Below are 18459 nucleotides of genomic sequence, written 5' to 3' on the forward strand. Positions count from 1 at the left end.
GGCAGTGATGGACATGTGGACCAGAGGGCAGCCAACAGTAACAGTCTGGTTGAACAGACAATCAGTTGACATGAATGGCTGCAAGGATAGAAGAACTTCGAAGCCGGCGATAGGTATATCAGAGGGAGGCAACCAGGTCTGATCAGAGCTGATCAAGAGCCCTTCACTAGTATCAGAGCTGACCAAGAGCCCTTCACTAGTATCAGAGCTGATCAAGAGCCCTTCATTAGTATCAGAGCTGACCAAGAGCCCTTCATTAGTATGAGCTGATCAAGAGCCCTTCATTAGTATCAGAGATGATCAAGAGCCCTTCACTAGTATCAGAGCTGATCAAGAGCCCTTCACTAGTATCAGAGCTGATCAAGAGCCCTTCACTAGTATCAGAGCTGATCAAGAGCCCTTCACTAGTAACAGAGCTGATCAAGAGCCCTTCACTAGTATCAGAGCTGACCAATAGCCCTTCATTAGTATCAGAGCTGACCAAGAGCCCTTCATTAGCATCAGAGCTGATCAAGAGCCCTTCACTAGTATCAGAGCTGATCAAGAGCCCTTCATTAGTATCAGAGCTGATCAAGAGCCCTTCATTAGTATCAGAGCTGACCAAAAGCCCTTCATTAGTATCAGAGCTGACGAAAAGCCCTTCATTAGTATCAGAGCTGACCAAAAGCCCTTGACTAGTATCAGAGCTGACCAAAAGCCCTTGACTAGTATCAGAGCTGACCAAAAGCCCTTCATTAGTATCAGAGCTGACCAAAAGCCCTTCATTAGTATCAGAGCTGACCAAAAGCCCTTCACTAGTATCAGAGCTGACCAAAAGCCCTTCACTAGTATCAGAGCTGACCAAAAGCCCTTCACTAGTATCAGAGCTGACCAAAAGCCCTTCATTAGTATGAGAGCTGACCAAAAGCCCTTCACTAGTATCAGAGCTGACCAAAAGCCCTTCACTAGTATCAGAGCTGACCAAAAGCCCTTCACTAGTATCAGAGCTGACCAAAAGCCCTTCACTAGTATCAGAGCTGACCAAAAGCCCTTCATTAGTATGAGAGCTGACCAAAAGCCCTTCACTAGTATCAGAGCTGACCAAGAGCCCTTCACTAGTATCAGAGCTGACCAAGAGCCCTTCATTAGTATCAGAGCTGACCAAGAGCCCTTCATTAGTATCAGAGCTGACCAAGAGCCCTTCATTAGCATCAGAGCTGACCAAGAGCCCTTCATTAGTATCAGAGCTGACCAAGAGCCCTTCACTAGTATCAGAGCTGACCAAAAGCCCTGCATTAGTATCAGAGCTGACCAAGAGCCTTTCATTAGTATCAGAGCTGATCAAGAGCCCTTCATTAGTATCAGAGCTGATCAAGAGCCCTTCACTAGTATCAGAGCTGATCAAGAGCCCTTCATTAGTATCAGAGCTCAGGCTGACGCATATCAACCATGTATTTGACTCGTCCTTTATGATGACACACGACCAGGAAACAGTGTAGCGGCACACTGCAGATGTATTCAATCCTTATACATAAACAATAAAAAAGTACAACAGCACTAGCGCGCATATCACTTAGCACACAACACTTATTACACAGCACTTACGCACTTCACACAGGAACACATCCGAGGTGCACTAGACTTTACGACCACCGGCTGACCACTGTGCGTCTGTCCAACTATCATATTTACATAGCGGATGTGGATACAAAGTCCGGAAACGAACATATTATCACAGGATATACACATCAAGAAATGTATACATCTCGTCACGTATATGTCTTGCTCTTTAATTATAGCTTGCCATCTTGGCTTGTGGACCAGCAGTCAGTGTCTGGCCAAACACCGTAAATTCTTTGTTGAAACAGCAGAAATTAATGTGAGCATCAAATAATGATTATTACTCATGTTTAATAATACTACATATACTTAGATTGAAATGGTTTAAGCTGGCCAGGATAACGTTAAGGCTATATTACCATAAAGTTAGCAACCTTACCTGAAATTGCTCAGATTTCGCACGTAATTTAATATATACACCAAGAGGTGCATCTTTCTCAATAATATAATATATATATATATATATATATATATATATATATATATATATATATATATATATATATATATATATATATATACATACATTTCAGGAAGAAATCCAAATATTCTTCCTTGAAGCCTTTTTATCCACTTCTCCGAGGCTATGGGTGCCACAATTTACACCAGAGGTGGACCCCATCCTATATGTGTGTGTGTGTGTGTGTGTGTGTGTGTGTGTGTGTGTGTGTGTGTGTGTGTGTGTGTGTGTGTGTGTGTGTGTGTGTGTGTGTGTGTGTGTACACATAACAGGAAAGAAGAGATTAAAATAATAGACATTGTTACGTCGAAGGGAATTAGACCTGACAAAGTGTCACCATGGATTTTGTGAGAGGGCGCAGAAGCACTAAGACACTAGCTATGATCTACAATACTGTCAATGGATACGGGAGAATTACCAGAGATCTGCAAGACAGCAAATGTAGTCCTATATTTAAGGAGACCGACAGGAGGCGTATAAACTACAGACCATTTTCTCTGATGTGCATACCTTGCAAGGTGATAGAAAAAAATTATCAGGGAAAGAGTGGTGGCACACTTGGAGAGAAGGGTTTTATGAACAAGAACCAGCATGGGATGGTAAAAGTTGTCTTGCTAATTTGTTGAAGTTCTATGACAAAGTAACAGATGTGAGACGAGAGAGAGAGAGAGAGAGAGAGAGAGAGAGAGAGAGAGAGAGAGAGAGAGAGAGAGAGAGGTGGATTACATATTTTTTGACTTCAAGAAGGCGTTTGATACTGCACCCCACAAGAAACTGGGCCAAAAACTTGAGACTGAAGCAGGAATACCAGGGAACGTACTCCGGTGTGAATCAATTGTTTTATTTTTATATTTATGGGTCTAATACATAGTATTAATATGAACTTTAAAATATATTCAAGTTTATTCATAAAATGGAAATAAATGGCAACGTTTCGCCCACACAGTGGGCTTTATCAAATAACAAACAGATATACCTGGGTGAAAGGTACGCGAGTATTTATAGGATTGAGTCAAGGGGAGAATGCTGGGTAGGTTGGATCTGATAAGGACCTGCACGGGACTGGCGGGTGCGTATGTAGTTATGTGGGATAACCATGAAGAATTTTCTTGGCAAGGGGTTCAGCTGTTATAGAAGCCGTTGTTTTGGTTGAAGTTGTTGGATATACAGATAAGTGATGCTTCCAGGATTCTGCGGTATTGTTTTCTTCTCTGGCGATAAGTCTTGCGTTTCTGTAGTTGATTAAATGGTTGTGAGAATTTCGGTGTTGAACACTGAAATTCCTTAAATTGTCCGATTTGCCTGCGTACTGGTGTTCTGAAATACATGTTTGGAGGTGTCTGGATGTTTCGCCCACGTATAATTTGCTGCAGTCATTCTTCACCTGACATTATCCTATAAATACTCACGTACCTTTCACCCAGGTAGATCTGTTTGTGACTTGATAAAGCCCACTATGTAGGCGAAACATTGTCAATAAAGGATCACATTATACTACTTATGTGTTTTATTCATAAAATAATGAAAAAAAAAAATCTGCTGCTGTAAAACGGTGAGAGGTATTAGTTAATTCATTGACAATACAAAACAATATGAAGTGTAAAGTGAGAATTATTTCGGCATACATGGTCATGAGAGAGATCCTATGTAAGATTATCAGTACAACAATGTCTAAAAGAATGAAAATGCAATTATTGCAGAGAACAAAATAAACTGAAGGTCCATAGAATGCACAGCATCTCGGGTAACACCCTTTGCTATATTTAAAATTTATATAATTGTCAAGTTCGGCAGTTTGATACTAGTTTCTCGTATTAATACAAAATATACTCTCGGAACTCGTCAAAGGTATATCAAAGGTATGATGTAGTATATACCTATCTAGTAATATGTGGGAGTTGAAGGAAACTGGAAGAGAAGAAACAGGGAGAGAATTGGATGGCAACAGAAGGTTTCAGGATTTGACTGACTTTGTAAGGTGCTCTTCAACAGTGGTGTTTAAGAGATGGCGGTTAGTGAACCTTTGGAATCTTAGACAGAGAGTTTGAGAGTTTAGGCCTCTTTTGCGCACTGAATTTTTAGTTTTTATCTGATACCCGCTGATACCGATACTAGGTATCGGTATCTGCGGGTATCATATATTTTTACGGTATCGGTGAAAAGAACTGTCGATGCCAACCGATACTTTTTAAAATATTAATATTGCATGTGCTTAAAAATATCAACATAAACACTACCTCACGATCTTGAGTGTTGCGCACGCGCACACACACACACACACACACACACACACACACACACACACACACACACACACACACACACACACACACACACACACACACACACATTAGAGAAATTAGAGAAAGTGCAAAGGTTCGCAACAAGGTTAATTCCAGAGCTAAGGGAAATGTCCTACGAAGAAAGGTTAAGGGAAATCGGCCTGACGACACTGGAAGACAGGAGGGTTAGGAGAGATATGATAACGACATATAAAATACTGCGAGGAATAAATAAGGTGGAGAGACAGAATGTTCCAGAGATGGGACACAGAAACAAGGAATCACAATTGGAAGTTGAGGACTCAGATGAGTCAAAGGGATGTTAGGAAGTATTTCTTCAGTCATAGAGTTGTCAGGAAGTGGAATAGTCTGGCAAGTGAAGTGGAGGCAGGAACCATACACAGTTTTAAGATGAGGTATGATAAAGCTCATGGAGCAGGGAGAGAGAGGACCTAGTAGCGATCAGTGAAGAGTCGGGGCCAAGAGCTGAGACTTGACCTCTGCAACCACAAATAGACGAGTATAAAGAGGTGAGTACACATTATCGACAAGTGCCTAAGACAACTAGTACTTAACAGGCCAAGTAATCATTAATAACATTATCATCACAGAAATATTAGGTTAGTTCATATTTAACCTTCCCGTGTTATTTATATACTGAAAACAGTCATTAGAATTTAAAATATAAGAAAATATAGGAAAAGTATCGGTATCGGCCGAAAATTGGATATCGGTATCGGCAAAAATTTTTGTATCGCCGGTCTTGTCCCGGCCCGGGTCTATTCCAGGTATCGCCAATTTTTACACAGGTTAAACGGGACAGGGGAAACATCAGAGATTTTTGTCTTGTATTATGCTTGAGTTCTGTTGCAGCTATCAAGGAAAATTTTCAGAGCAGGATTTATATTAGAAATGATTGTCCTTTACATACATAATATATACACACACACACACAATATATATATATATATATATATATATATATATATATATATATATATATATATATATATATATATATATATATATATATATATAAATATTAACAAGTCGTCCGTCTCCCACCGAGGCAGGGTGACCCAAAAAGAAAATAAATCCCCAAAAAGAAAATACTTTCATCATCATTCAACACTTTCACCTCACACATAATCACTGTTTTTGCAGAGGTGCTCAGAATACAACAGTTTAGAAATATATACGTATAAAAATACACAATATATCCCTCCAAACTGCCAATATCCCGAACCCCTCCTTTAGAGTGAAGGCATTGTACTTCCCATTTCCAGGACTCAAGTCCGGCTATATAAAAATAACCGGTTTCCCTGGATCCCTTCACTAAATATTACCCTGCTCACACTCCAACAGCTCGTCAGGTCCCAAATACCATTCGTCTCCATTCACTCCTATCGAACACGCTCATGCACGCCTGCTGGAAGTCCAAGCCCCTCGCCCACAAAACCTCCCTTACCCCTTCCTTCCAACCTTTTCGAGGACGACCCCTACCCCGCCTTCCTTCCCCTACAGATTTATACACTCTCCACGCCATTCTACTTTGATCCATTCTCTCTAATTGACCAAACCACCTCAACAACCCCTCTTCAGTCCTCTGACTAATACTTTTATTAACTCAACTCCACACCTTCTCCTAATTTCCACACTCCGAATTTTCTGCATAATATTTACACCACACATTGCCCTTAGACAGGACATTACTGCCTCCAACCGTCTCCTCGCTGCAGCATTTACAACCCAAGCTTCACACCCATATAAGAGTGTTGGTACTACTATACTTTCATACATTCCCTTCTTTGCCTTCATAGATAACGTTTTTTGTCTCCACATATACCTCAACGCACCACTCACATTTTTTCCCCTCATCAATTCTATGATTAACCTCATCTTTCATAAATCCATCCGCCGACACGTCAACTCCCAAGTATCTCTAAACATTCACTTCTTCCATTCTCCTCCTCCCCAATTTGATATCCAATTTTTCTTTATCTAAATCATTTGATACCCTCATCACCTTACTCTTTTCTATGTTCACTTTCAACTTTCTACCTTTACACACATTCCCAAACTCATCCACTAACCTTTGCAAGTTTTCTTTAGAATCTCCCAATATATATATATATATATATATATATATATATATATATATATATATATATATATATATATATATATATATATATGTCGTGCCGAACAGGCAGAACTTGCGATCTTGGCTTAAATAGCAACGCTCATCTTGCCATATAGGACAATTGAAAATTTGTGTATGCAATAATTTTGCCAAAATCATTCTGAACCTAACGAAAAAAATATATTTCACTGTGTTTGCTTAATATTAAATTATTGTAAACAAATCTAAAATATATTTAGTTGAGTTAGGCTAAAATAAATTGTTCATGTTATGATAAGGTTAGGTAAGTTTTCTAAGATTCTTTTGGAGCAAAATTAAAATTTTTTACATTAACATTAATGAAAAAATATATCTTCAAACGTATAAGAGAAAATTTTAGAAAGGACTTAATTTTAAATGAGTTCTTGCTAATTGACCAGTTTTACATATTCGGCACGACATATATAAATATATATATATATATATATATATATATATATATATATATATATATATATATATATATATATATATACACATATATATATATATATATGTCATGTGGGTTTCGAAAACGTGGATAGGGTAAAAATATTCACGTAGGCTGGTAGTACGTATAATATAACGGAATGTGTGTGAAGCGCCAACAGCCGACCTGCCTCTCTCTGGCTCCCTGACTAGACTGACCCATGAGTGCTTATGGGCGAGGGGGTGTTTGAAATCCTGCTATGGTCAGCAGCAATATGAATACAGTCAGTGATTCACGCAGAGACGGTTGGTAGTGAGTCATCTACTGGTACACTGGTTACTGGTAACTGGTTACTAGGAACTGGTACTACTACTGAGAGCTCGGCGACGCTAACGTATGTCGTCCCGACATACAACTAATACAAACTAGAGATGGCAGGTATACGACTTGGGCTGATTCTATACAATGTCAAAGTACACAACAATTGAACATGATAACATACATAAGTAGAACATTGGAATGGAAGCTTACGTAACTGAAACTGTAATAAAACTGTAATGCAATACAAGGTATAATATAGAACAACTCATCGAATGAAACTCAACGTTGAGATTACACAATAGAAGTGATAAAAAAAATTTGATCGATCGATCTGTATTCATGTGATCTACGGATTCTGAGGAAGGAATATATACAAAGAAAGAAGTGTTTAACAGAAAGGCAGATTCGGTGCACTCAAATCTAGACTGTTAACTCTCAGAATTCGGAGAGAACGTGAACACAAAAAAAATTCTTGAATACTGATAAGTTGATACTGTAATTATTCATCTATACAGGTTATTTACATTTAACCCCAACTCTGCTAGGGTGAGATTGACATATGCAGAATGGGTGTCATCTCTGGGAGGATCAAACTCTGTTGCACTGGCTAACTCATGCTGTATTTGAGGCAAATCTGAATTGGTAGTTACAAATGATACTTGAGGATTTCTCAATACCTGTCGTGTACGTAGGGAATAACGACATTCAGGTTGATCGTCTGACTGAGTATCAGAGGAAGAGAGTACAGGGTCAGGAGGATTGTCAGAGTCTGTCACATTAGTCTGGGTTGGAACATCATTATCATCACATACTAACTTCATATGATCTAAATGCGATTCTTTATACTGACCAGTACTAATTTCTCTAACCTTATACTTATTACCAGTGATATGTTCAACTACTCGATAAGGACCAACAAACTTTTGATCAAGCTTTGGCATTGCAGACGTTTTGTTAAAGTTAGTCAGCATAACTCTCGAACCTACTTTGATTTTGGATGGCTTTGCTCGAGTGTTTGCGACTCTTGTAAATTCTGCTGTTGATTTATGAAGTGTTTCACGGATTCTTCTAAAAACACTTTGAGCTAAGCTGGTACGAGTTGCTATGAAATCATCAGGGTTGTAATTTGGTTTCGGATTAAAATATAACAACTTATAAGGCAAACGTTTATCTACACCATACAATGCATAATGTGGAGTGTCACCTATGGAAACATTGTAAGCAGAATTTATAGCACACTGCACATCAGGTATAACTTCATCCCAAGTTTCACTGTTGGGATTGATAGTGGCTCTCAAGACATCAAGTACTTTTTTATTGGTTCTTTCCGCTAACCCATTGCTGGCAGGATGATGAGGAACAATGGTGGATTTAGACATCTTGTGCAAGGTACACAAATTTTCAAGAATCTCATTACAGAATTCACCTCCATTATCTGTTACTAGGGACTTAGGGGTGGTATGGCTGCAGATAATGCGTTCTTTCAACGCTTTAGCTACTGTCTCGGCAGTCTTATCTGCAATAGGAACTAACTCACAATATCTGGTGAAATGGTCTACCATAACACATAGATGTTTGTTGCCCTGGAGGGAACATTGGAAATTAGTTAACAAATCTAGCGCAACTCTTTCCCACGGTTCGCTAGTAGTTGCCTACTGGCTGGCTTAATTGCAAAATCTGGGTCTACCCCTCGGAGATTGAAGCAATTAGCACACGAAGTAAGCCAGGAAGCTTGAAAAACGGCTGCAACTGCTTGCAGGCTGGAGTACACAGGGTGGTGGTGAGTGAGGGTAAGCGGCTAGCTACGGTTCACCTTAGACCTGCCGGCTCCCCACAGTCTTCTAAAGTCTTGAAATACCCCTAAATCCACGCTCCCACACCAGTGCCACCATTTGTCATGTGGGTTTCGAAAACGTGGATAGGGTAAAAATACTCACGTAGGCTGGTAGTACGTATAATATAACGGAATGTGTGTGAAGCGCCAACAGCCGACCTGCCTCTCTCTGGCTCCCTGACTAGACTCACCCATGAGTGCTTATGGGCGAGGGGGTGTTTGAAATCCTGCTATGGTCAGCAGCAATATGAATACAGTCAGTGATTCACGCAGAGACGGTTGGTAGTGAGTCATCTACTGGTACACTGGTTACTGGTAACTGGTTACTAGGAACTGGTACTACTACTGAGATATGTATGTCGTTCCGAATAGGCAGAACTTGTGATCTTGGCTTAAATAGCAACGCTCATCTTGCCATATAGGACAAGCGAAAATTTGTGTATGCAATAATTTCGCCAAAATCATTCTGAACCTAACGAAAAAAAATATATTTCACTGTGTTTATTTAGTATTAAATTATTGTAAACAAATCTAAAATATATTTGGTTGGGTTAGGCTAAAATAAATTGTTCTTGTTATAATAAGTTTAGGTAAGTTTTCTAAGATTCTTTTGGAGCAAAATTATAAATTTTTACATCAACATTAATGAAAAAATATATCTTTAAACGTATAAGAGAAAATTTCAGAAAGGACTTATATGAGGTGTGCACCCTCTTTTGATAACCCAGCACTCGATGAATATGACGCACACCTGAGATCAACTTTAAAGAAGGCACTGAACCTGTCACTAGAGGATCAGCAATGGGATCAGGCAACCCTCCCAGTGCGACTGGGAGGTATAGGGGTGCGCAAAGCAACGCATGTTGCTTTACCTGCTTTCCTGTCTTCATGTTTGGCTTCCAGTGCATTAGTCAAGAAGACAGTTCCCGAACGCTTGAGAGACGTGGTAGGAGCTCAAGACCCCAGGTTTACTGAAGCAGCGATTCGGTGGGACACCCTTACAGACTCCTCCGGTGGACCAGCTCCTCGCAAAGAGCACAAACAGTCCCACTGCGACAAACCGATCATGGAAAAAATCGCCAACACAATGCTCTCCAATGCTTCAGGAAAAAACAAAGCTCGTCTCCTGGCAGTGAAGGCACCACACTCAGGAGATTTCCTGTTAGCTGTTCCCAATTCCTCCCTGGGCACCCGTCTCGACCCACAGGCCATTCGGACTGGTGTTGCTCTTCGCCTAGCCGCCCCCATCCTCACCGAACATAGGTGTATTTGCGGCAGGGCGACAGCTGATCAATTCGGACTTCATGGTCTCGTGTGTCACACAGCAGAAGGGAAGTATGCCAGACATGAGGAGGTCAATGACATCATAAAGAGAAGCCTAGCCACAGCCCGTTGCCCAGCTCAACGGGAACCCCAAATACAGAGGTCTGATGGAAGTCAAAAGCATCCTGATGGAGCCACTATGCTACCCTGGAAGGATGGAAAGCAGATTGCCTGGGACTACACCTGTGCCGCCACATTGGCAGACACCTACTTGCCATACTCCGTAGTGGAAGGGGGTGGAGCTGCCAGCCACAGGGAGACCCAGAAGATCCGAAAATATGAAGACCTTCCCCCTTGCTATAACTTCATTCCAATAGGGTCGGAGACCCTTGGAGCATGGGGCAAGTGTGCTCTAAAGTTCCTCAAAGAGCTGGGTGAAAAGCTCATCATAGAAACCTAGGACCACAGGGCGACCAGCTTCCTCTTTCAGAGACTCAGTGTTGCGATCCAGAGAGGAAATGCCTGCAGCATTCTGGGCACACGGCCCACCGTCGGGGAGCTGGACGAAGTATTCGAGATGTAACTCTGAGTTACCTATATTGTTTTACTTTCCATTGTATTTTTGTGAATGTTTGGCCAATGTATTTTGTCTTTAAATAAAACATACTTGAAATATAGGGGGTGGTAGGAGAAAATTCTCAAACAGCTTCAGGGAGAACCTTAAGTGTTCCCTGAAGCAAGTTTATTCTTTTCTCTGAGGATGAGGGTCCCTAGGACAGTTCTAGAGGTGGTACCTCCCTATATTTTATATATATATATATATATATATATATATATATATATATATATATATATATATATATATATATATATATATATATATATATAATTACACATACATGCAGAACAACCACTGCGAAAAAGTAGTGAAATTCCAAGTGCTTTCGTGACTTCTCACATTATCAAGGAACTAAAAGATTAAGAGGAAGGCATACAAGGACGAGACAACACCTCGCTGCCACCCCCAGCATCACCTTTTTGTTCATGATGATGTAGGAGGTAGTCAGTGATCCGTGAAACACAGCTTATATTCTACTCAAAATTTTGTTTAATGTATCTTAAATTCTTCCCAGATTTTATTGATTATAAATAAATCCAATTTATATAAACCATTAGCAATATTCGTATTATTTTCAAAACTACTTTTTATGAAACATGATTCTATTATATTCCCGTCGACCATGGACTTTCTCGATATAACCTCAACTTTTTGAAAATCAGTTGGATGGTTAAAATGATCGACACCATGCCTAACCCTTCTAGGGTAGGGTAGATGCCTGAGCCCGAGCCTTTAGCTCATAAGACTGTCATTCCCATTTGCCCCCTTGGGGCGGGGATGGCAGACCAGAGAGGCCTAGCTTGTGGCTAGGCCTGGGGACAGTTGGTCCCAAAGATGAGGAGGTACTTGTGCCTCCTCCCATGGGAGACTTAGGTCTCAGACACTCCCTGAAGAGGGAGCCAAGGCCGGGCCACCACTTGGACAAGGCCCGGGCCGGGAGAATACCGGCGAATCTTTAATAATAATAATAATAATAATAATGGTTAAAATCTCACATGAATAAACAGAGCATTAGAATCTTGTCCACTTCTAATGCTATATTTATGTTGTTTTAACCTTAGCTCAAGATTTTTACCAGTTTGACCATAATAAACTTTATCGCATATTTTGACAAGGAATCTTATAGACACATCCGTCAACATTCTGGGGAGAATTTTTATCAAAAGTTTTTTTTAACTGTATCAAGATTTTTAAATACAACTTTGATATTAAAATTCTTAAGTAGATAAGGCATATCAACCAAGTTTTCATGGTAAGGGAGAACCAACATATTTTTAGGTGAATAAGGTTGGTCGTCCCTTTTTGAATTGTAAAAAGTATTTCTAGCAATTTTATAGGATTTATAAATTAAGTTTCGTGGGTATTTTAGATCATCAGCAATTTTAACTAAAATTATGTTGGTTCTCCCTTACCATGAAAACTTGGTTGATATGCCTTCTCTACTTAAGAATTTTAATATAAAAATTGTATTTAAAAATCTTGGTACCGTTAAAAACTTTTGATAAAAAATTCACCCAAAAATGTTGACAGGTGTGTCTACAAGATTCCTTGTCAAATACGTGGTAAAGTTTATTATGGTCAAACTGTTTATTATGTTACGAAACTGAAGAAACAGCAACATGGCTTATTCGTGGGCTAAGAGGCATGAGCCACAAAGAGACGGTAACAAAATTGGACCTAACGATATCAGAGAGCAGAATAACCGTAGGTGGGGCATGACAACATACAAAATACTCAGGGGAACTGATAAGGTAGATAAGGACGGGTTGTTTGAGAGGCGAGAATCGGGAACTTGGGGAAACAGCTGTAAGTTAAAAAAAAAAAATGACGAGTCAAAGCGATGTTAAGTATTTTTTTCAGTCTCAAAGTAGTCGGGAAGTGGAATGATCTTGGTGAGGAAGTGGTGAAGTAAGGCTTTGCACACAGTTTTAAGAGCAGGTACGATGAGGCTAAAAGGGAGTGAATGTGGAGAGTAGAAATTCAAGATGCAAAATCAGGATCTGAGAATTGACCCTTGCAACCACAAATTGGCGAGTACAGCCTCAGAAGCTTTCCTGGAACATCCAGTCTCGTAACCCTCCAAGCCATACAGTCCATAATCCCACGAGGGGCACAAGAATAGATGTACCATGAAAGCTTCTAGGGATGAGGGATGAGGCAGTAGGGTCACACTTGGCAACGTTGATACAGCCTTGTCACAAAAGAGTTCCATGTAAAAATCATATCGTTTGTAAGCTCTTGAATGGTTAAGCAATGGGCCTGCTATATGCATGGACCACGGTTCGAATCATCGTCCATTTTTCTGTTTATTCACTGACAGTCGTTCACACACACACACACACACACACACACACACACACACACACACACACGCACACACACACACACACACACACACACACACAATTATATATATATATATATATATATATATATATATATATATATATATATATATATATATATATATATCTATATATATATATATCTATATATATATATATATTATATACACACACACACACACACACACACAAATCATACCACGGGCGGGTTCAAGCCCCGCCCGTGGTATGGTTTGTTTGCAATCGTGTCATTACGATTTCGTGAGTCGAGAGCTCCTATGTTGTGAGGAATGTTCTATACAGCAGGTTGATATTAGCCAAGGGTGGTGTAACAGTGTCGATGGAAAGTTTTTCCCACAAGAGTAGATATTCAATGTACTCAGTGGGTCAACATTTTGTTTTCGCTCAGCAGGTACATCATAGCGTTCATGCATTTCTTCAAGCCTAGTGTATCGTGGAGACTTAAAAACTGAAGCATTCATTGATAAAATCATAGTTTTCAACTACAGTTACGTGACTTAAAAGTGATGAAGATCTGAGCAAAATTATTTTGTATTGTGCTCTCGTGAATGGGGGAGGGCTTGTTTCAAAAAGTAATACGGTGCGCACTTTATGGTTTCCTGTACATTTTACGTCCCTCTCATTATATAAACATGCAACTAAAAAACACGAAAAAATTTAACATTAAATTTGCATGCAAAAACTCTCCTTATTGTTATTTATCACTTTTCAATGAAATCAATTTCACCGCTATAATATTTTTTGAGTGTTTATCATATAATAAGTCAACAATTACAAGTAAAGGGTATTCGAAAACATAGTAAACAATAATAACTAGAACCCTCTTAGGAGCTACATGGTGATCCTTTGTCTTTTCAATGTGGTAACAACGTTGCTGGGGTAGGCTGGAGGATGCTTAACTAAAGTGTTCATCATGGGATGAAGACCGTCTCATGAGACACTGTGCTCTTTCCTTAATACCACCACCAGCACCACCACCACCACCGCCACCGCAAGCACCAACACCGCCACCACTGGAAACTACGATGTCATTGTCACTAATTATCCAAAACTCCTGGTTAAGTAACTCTCTGGTCTATTTATTAACGCAAGTCACAAATTCGCCAACACTGCCCCCCCCCCCCCCCCCCAAAAAAAAAAAATCAGGAGAGGGCGAGATTTCCCTAAGCCGGTCAGAAAACGAAAACAAAGAAGTATTTTCCCCCCTAGGATTTGCTCATGGCTGCAGACACTTGTCTAGATGTGCAACAAGCAACTGTACACGTGTGTACCTTGAAGCTACAGATGTACAACAAGCAACTATGTGTACCTTGAAGTTGTCCACATACGAGTAATGTCTTAGTAACGGAAGACCTACATTCATTGTTTTATAACCTTTATTAACTTCCCAGTAATGCGAGTGCCTTTATACTGGTGTGACTATCCTTCCCTCCCTTGGATTAAACTTAATTACTCCTTAGTCTCCGGGCGTTGTATAACCCCTACGGATCTGGCGCTTCTCCTTGGTAATATTACTATCTTCAACGCGTTTGTGAAGCTCCTAGTAAGGTTGTGATGGTCGTGTGTTGTGGTGGTCGTGTGTCGTGGTGGTCGTGTGTCGGTGGTCGTGTGTCGTGGTGGTCGTGTGTCGTGGTGGTCGTGTGTCGTGGTGGTCGTGTGTTGTGATGGTCGTATGTTGTGGTGGTCGAGTGTTGTGGTTTTCTCTCAAAGTAAGGTTGTGGTGGTCGCAAGATGTAAGGAAACACCTCTCCTGCTGTACATAGAGTCTAGTCTTGTGGTCACCGAGCGCTCACGTAACATTACCTAGCCTAGTCCCACCTTGCTTCTAATTTCATCACCAGGCATAAACGTTAATATTCGAGTGTTACTTTTTTTCTTTTATTACCTCGTAACCAGACGTATCGCAGCAAGGTTCTTTTATAAGCTTATTTGTGTTTATACGCTTAATTAAAATAACCCAGGCTAAACCAATTTACCCGTTATTATGTTGGGCGTTTCGTGCAAAAGTGTTTTAGATGTTGTATAGATGGAGGAAACTTGGTTGGTAGACAAACAACCTAGCTGCAGTCTACCTGGAGTGTGTCCCGAAGGTCAACGTCCCCGCGACCCGGTTCCAGAGCAGGATTCCCGGTGGATGGTCTGATCACCCAGGTTGCTACTGCTGGCCACACGCAGTCCAACGTACAAACCATAGTCCGGCGGATTAGGAACCGACTTTTGGAACCAATCTAGTTCCTTCTTGAAGACAGCTAGGTTAGGTTACGTGTGGTTAAGTTAGGTTACGTTAGCTTAGATTCGGCTGAGTTACATTAGGTTAGATTTGGTTAAATTGGGTTACATTAGATCAGATTTGGTTGAGTTGGGCTATATTAGGTTAGATTTAGTAAAGTTAATTACATTAGATTTGCTTAAGGATCACAACAGTGCCACGATCGCACGTGCAAAGAAAATGATAGGATGGATAATGAGAACTTTCAAAACGAGAGATGCCAAGCCCATGATGATCCTTTTCAAATCACTTGTTCTCTCTAGGCTGGAATACTGCTGTACATTAACATCTCCATACAAAGCAGGTGAAATCGTAGATCTAGAGGGTGTACAGAGATCCTTTACTGCACGTATAAGTTCTGTCAAGCACCTTAACTATTGGGAACGCTTGGAAGCACTTGACTTGTACTCGTTGGAACGCAGGAGGGAGAGATAAATCATAATCTACACTTGGAAAATCTTGGAAGGAATGGTCCCAAATCTGCACACAGAAATCACTCCCTACGAAAGTAAAAGACTGGGCAGGCGATGCAAAATGCCGCCAATAAAAAGTAGGGGCGCCATTGGTACACTAAGAGAAAACACCATAAGTGTCCGGGGCCCAAAACTGTTCAACAGCCTCCCATCAAGCATTAGGGGAATTGCCAATAAACCCCTGGCTGCCTTCAAGAGAGAGCTGGACAGATACCTAAAGTCAGTGCCGGATCAGCCGGGCTGTGGCTCGTACGTCGGACTGCGTGCGGCCAGCAGTAACAGCCTAATTGATCAGGCCCTGATCCATCGGGAGGCCTGGTCATGGACCGGGCCGCGGGGGCGTTGATCCCCGGAATAACCTCCAGGTAACCTCCAGGTAAGCTGGGTTACATTAGCTTAGATTTAGTTAAGCTGGGTTTCATTACGTAAGATTTAGTTTAGTTAGCTTATATTAGATTAGGACTGGTTACCCTCCCTCCCCCCAAAAAAAATTCCCCCATAAAACAAAGATATAAATGTCACCACTGCAGAATCCGCATGCAGAACTTACATAATAACGCACATTCAAGCTGAAAGCCTAGCAGCTTAACTCGATAATAACCTAACATTTGAAAATCAAAGTTTTTTAAGACAGCGACGTTGAGTACGTAAAAGAAAAAATATTTATAACGCACATTAATTTTTCATATAAAAACGCAATCTGTCACTTATATTTTATTTTATTTTTTTTTTGTGTGTGTAATTTGATAAAATAAGTATAAACTGTTGAGAACTGTGTTGGGGAAGGGGGAAGGGAGCTGCTTAGGGGTTCTGCTACACATTCCTGACCCTCATTGCTGCGATTGCTATCCAGCCCAGCACACCGTGGCCACTACAACACCGGTGTCCAGCCCAGCACACCGTGGCCACTACAACACCGGTGTCCAGCCCAGCACACCGTGGTCACTACAACACCGGTGTCCAGCCCAGCACACCGTGGCCACTACAACACCGGTGTCCAGCCCAGCACACCGTGGCCACTACAACACCGGTGTCCAGCCCAGCACACCGTGGCCACTACAACACCGGTGTCCAGCCCAGCACACCGTGGTCACTACAACACCGGTGTCCAGCCCAGCACACCGTGGTCACTACAACACCGGTGTCCAGCCCAGCACACCGTGGCCACTACAACACCGGTGTCCAGCCCAGCACACCGTGGCCACTACAACACCGGTGTCCAGCCCAGCACACCGTGGTCACTACAACACCGGTGTCCAGCCCAGCACACCGTGGTCACTACAACACCGGTGTCCAGCCCAGCACACCGTGGTCACTACAACACCGGTGTCCAGCCCAGCACACCGTGGCCACTACAACACCGGTGTCCAGCCCAGCACACCGTGGCCACTACAACACCGGTGTCCAGCCCAGCACACCGTGGTCACTACAACACCGGTGTCCAGCCCAGCACACCGTGGCCACTACAACACCGGTGTCCAGCCCAGCACACCGTGGTCACTACAACACCGGTGTCCAGCCCAGCACACCGTGGTCACTACAACACCGGTGTCCAGCCCAGCACACCGTGGCCACTACAACACCGGTGTCCAGCCCAGCACACCGTGGCCACTACAACACCGGTGTCCAGCCCAGCACACCGTGGTCACTACAACACCGGTGTCCAGCCCAGCACACCGTGGCCACTACAACACCGGTGTCCAGCCCAGCACACCGTGGCCACTACAACACCGGTGTCCAGCCCAGCACACCGTGGCCACTACAACACCGGTGTCCAGCCCAGCACACCGTGGTCACTACAACACCGGTGTCCAGCCCAGCACACCGTGGTCACTACAACACCGGTGTCCAGCCCAGCACACCGTGGTCACTACAACACCGGTGTCCAGCCCAGCACACCGTGGTCACTACAACACCGGTATCCAGCCCAGCACACCGTGATCACTACAACATCGGTGTCCAGCCCAGCACACCGTGGTCACTACAACACCGGTGTCCAGCCCAGCACACCGTGGTCACTGCAACACCGGTGTCCAGCCCAGCACACCGTGGTCACTACATCACCGGTGTCCAGCCCAGCACACCGTGGTCACTACAACACCGGTGTCCAGCCCAGCACACCGTGATCACTACAACACCGGTCTCCAGCCCAACCCAGCCCACCGTGGTCACTACAACACCGGTGTCCAGTCCAGCATACCGCGGTCACTACAACACCGGTGTCCAGCCCAGCACACCGTGGTCACTACAACACTGGTGTCCAGCCCAGCACACCGTGGTCACTACAACACCGGTGTCCAATCCAGCACACCACGGTCACTACAACACCGGTGTCCAGCACACCGTGGTCACTACAACACCCGTGTCTACCCCAGCACACCG

At 42.3% G+C, this 18459-nt stretch overlaps 1 protein-coding gene across 8 annotated transcripts in view; it reads right to left on the reverse strand.

The window, feature by feature from the left end:
- Positions 1-18459, reverse strand: part of LOC128688855 (ras-like GTP-binding protein RhoL) — a 221196-nt gene that overhangs the window by 67551 nt on the left and 135186 nt on the right. Inside the window, exon 1 of one of the 8 annotated variants that reach the window (XM_053776856.2) lies at positions 1585-1663. The exons of the other annotated variants lie outside the window; for them this stretch is intronic. The gene's annotated coding sequence lies outside the window, so the exon portion shown is untranslated. Of the gene's footprint in view, positions 1-1584; positions 1664-18459 lie in introns of those variants that run through there. 8 annotated transcript variants of the gene reach the window in all.

This window comes from Cherax quadricarinatus, chromosome 16 (genome assembly GCF_038502225.1).
Source record: "Cherax quadricarinatus isolate ZL_2023a chromosome 16, ASM3850222v1, whole genome shotgun sequence".
In the NCBI taxonomy this organism is placed as follows: Eukaryota; Metazoa; Arthropoda; class Malacostraca; order Decapoda; family Parastacidae; genus Cherax; species Cherax quadricarinatus.